The following is a 3,609-nucleotide window of genomic DNA, read 5'->3' as shown; positions in this document are numbered from 1 at the left end:
CTATTGTCAAAGAAATGGGTTGATGCCTCTATATGTTAGCCTGATTCCATTCTTTATATGCTCTGTAGCCTCTGTAACAAAGGCTACTTTGTTGTTTTTTGGTTTATGCAACATACGATGTAATGTATAATAACTGATTCCAATAATGAATAGATGATGTCATGAATAATAGATGACGCCAATAGAAAATGTGTTTGACTAGGATTGTTTTGTTGATTGGTTCACTGTGGAGTGACACTTTAATAACTGTTTCCAACTCTAACTTTAACTGTAAATGAGATATTTGGAATGGAAAAGGACAAGCACAGAGAGGTGTTGACTACACACCACAAACAGACTGGACCATCTGTATGCCACTACAGGGCAATACCATAATGACTATCATAAAGACTGTGTCATATAAAGACAATGTATACCACCAGAAACATGATTGTACTGTCAGCTGCATTTGTGATCTGAACATGTATTTATTTAGGTGATAAAGCTATTATTATTATAAAAAGCAATTAAAAAGCAAATGCTTGTTAGTTTTCAACCTATTTTCAATAAAGTACCCTATTCTGGTTATAAAAAATTCTCACACAGAATTTCTTTTTTTAAATACAACAAAAACAAATATTTTATGAATTAAGACAATATAAAATGACAATTAGTTAAAGTTTTTCCCTTTCAGAAATCTTAATATTTTAGCAATATAAAACAGAGTATGCCTGTTGTAGTGCACACTTTAACAATTATATTGAAAAGTGGTATTTATATCATCAACTGTCAATATTACAAACATTAAGCAAGAGAGAGAGAGAGAGAGAGAGAGAGCGAGAGAGCGAGCAAGAGCGAGAGAGAGTCACCCTTAATAAACAGTTGTACACCAGTGGGGTATTTTCTTAATATGAGTTCAGATCCCATGGCATCAGTCATCATCTGGAGAGAGACAGTTCCTCTCAGAGCTTCATAACACTGAGGTCCATACTCTCTACCAAGATCACAGTGGGTCTCCAAGCCTGAGGATAGAGTGACAATGTTATCACAATTCTGACACAACTGGTATAATTCTTTATAATCTAATTATCTGATTCTGTGACCAATAATGAGTGAACATGCTAATAATATAAAAGTATAACATTACAATGCTCTAAATGTAAAAAGAGAGAAAKAAAGTAGAAACAAGAAATGGACATTAACATGATATTTCCTGGTATGGCATTAGTATGAATGGCTTTTGTCATAAATATGTCTTCCATACACCAATAATATATCTGCTATGATTGGGGGACACTAAGCATTAAACAATGACTTAGCCTAACCTTTTTTTCAATGCAATAAAAGGACAACTACATAGGAACCCAAACAAAGAATAAAATGACCATGAGACACTCCTGCTAACATCACAAACAGTCCAAACACAGCCTCGTGTCTCTTCACAAAGCAGCGCGCAACTTAGCAAATGAACCTACTGTACAAAATCCTACATTTTTTATCAGTCCTCTATTTTCTACCAGTGTAATTTTGACCTAAACCTATTCACAGGTTCTGACTCAGAGTNTTTTATCAGTCCTCTATTTTCTACCAGTGTAATTTTGACCTAAACCTATTCACAGGTTCTGACTCAGAGTTTCACTTCTTAATTTAAACAGCCAGGATGGCTACATATCTCCTGTATGATTATATCAGAGAAGAAGGAAAACGTGTTAAGTGAGGCTACTTTTGAGTGTGAAGAAGATATGTTGGCGTCTGAGAATTTAACACCTCATTCGTCGTGTCAGGGCAGTGGTCAGCTCTCACACACTGCTGTCCAACACTGACATGAAGACAGTACCTTCTTCTTCACAATTAGTAGGCTTTTTCACTCCATTTTAGATTGTGATAATTTGAAAAATGAACAAGAGACAGGAATTTAAGAGGAGGAGATGTGAGAGAAATAGGAAGTGAAAAGAGTGGACCAGCAGTGCTTCCCTAAACGTGGTTTGTGACTCTCTGGTGTGTTTGACTGGCTGCAACTGATTCCTTTTGGGTTACAGCTGTTGGTTAGACACAATAACATGACTTTATAATGGACTGGATTCATATAGCACTTTGTTTGGGGCTCAAACCTTTTTGAATTGGGTTTCTAATTGGATGCAAAATAAGATGTGCTTTAGAAAACAGTTTGAACCGCTCTGCCAATGAGGATAGAGTGAAAATTATAATGTTCTCAACTGAACCTCTTTCATAATTTCACTTATGGACTTTGTGACCAATATGATCATTTTACAAATAAAATCATTAACAAACGTGTTTTGGAATGAATGATTGTTTATCACTGATTTTAGTCATAAGATGGAGATACAATTCTAACATCTGTAAGATACTGTATAAATGATTTTGCTTACAACAGGACAGTCCCACTACCATCATTAGAAGACCATACACAGCATGTATGTTGATTAATCTGTCACAACAAAGGCCTATGTATTCGTCATTCCTGCAACCATTGACTCACCATGGGAGTCCCCGCTTCGTATTTCAAAAATAATTGAACAGTCAACCTCACTAAATGCTGTCACTAACGGTCACTAACGCTGCTTGAACACTAGCTATGTATTATGTTGGTAGATAGCTACACTGTATCTTCTACAGGAAAGGAGGTGTTTAAACAGACTACTGTCATTTCATAGAGTGTCAGTAATGTAATCACACATACTGTAGCACTTCCCTCATGAAAGAGCCAATGCTGATGTGTGTCAGTCAATAGTCACAACATCACAGACCACATCTCAACCTCATAAACCACATCTCAAGTCACCAGTTTTATGTCTCCTACTTCCTAGAATGATGGGCTAAGTAATCTTGAGACGAGTAGACATCCAATAATAACCCGGCCGCTATTTAAAAAAAAATATAATATATATATATATTTTTTTTTACGAGGACAGTGCACATTAATCAACGTTTTCAGTAAAAGTGCCGTTTTAGCCAGCGGCTAATTTTCAACCGCAGTCCCCGGCAGGTTATTAAAAACAATTACAATATAGACAAGCAACATAGAACAAGCAAGACATAGCAACATAGGACAAGCAAGACATAGCATACAGACAGAGCAACAATTGACAAGCAAGACGTAGCATACAGACAGAGCAACATAGAACAAAAGCAGCAAGACAAAATTCATAAAAGCAACAAAGTTTCCACACCTTACAAGTTACAGACAACAGACATGGAAAGCGGCAACACACAGCTAGGACCATGTTCACAAATCTGATGACCTTTAGCCATGTCTTCAAGCATTTTGTGAAATGTGATATGTGGTGCAGTTATGTGTGTCTGATGGCAGTGTATTCCAGACATGGGAAGCTCTCACAGAGAATGCAGATTTACATAAAGGTCTTTTCTTAGGGAACTATACAGTCACCTCTCATGGCAGACCTTAGTGGATCTGCTGCCATATGTTTGGGTTTTCTGTTTAACAAATATTGAGTGGAGGGAAGCCAGCCATTAAGGATCTTGAATACAAGAACATGCGTCGTGTATTGCACAAGATTTTTCCAACTCAGAGCTCATGCTTTCTGAGATGTACAATGATGATGGCTCATTGGCTTCTAGGTCAGCATTTGCAGAGCCTGACTCTCTCGG

Source organism: Salvelinus sp. IW2-2015, unplaced genomic scaffold, assembly GCF_002910315.2.
Source record: "Salvelinus sp. IW2-2015 unplaced genomic scaffold, ASM291031v2 Un_scaffold875, whole genome shotgun sequence".
Taxonomy (NCBI): domain Eukaryota; kingdom Metazoa; phylum Chordata; class Actinopteri; order Salmoniformes; family Salmonidae; genus Salvelinus; species Salvelinus sp. IW2-2015.
This window is presented reverse-complemented; position numbering follows the sequence as displayed.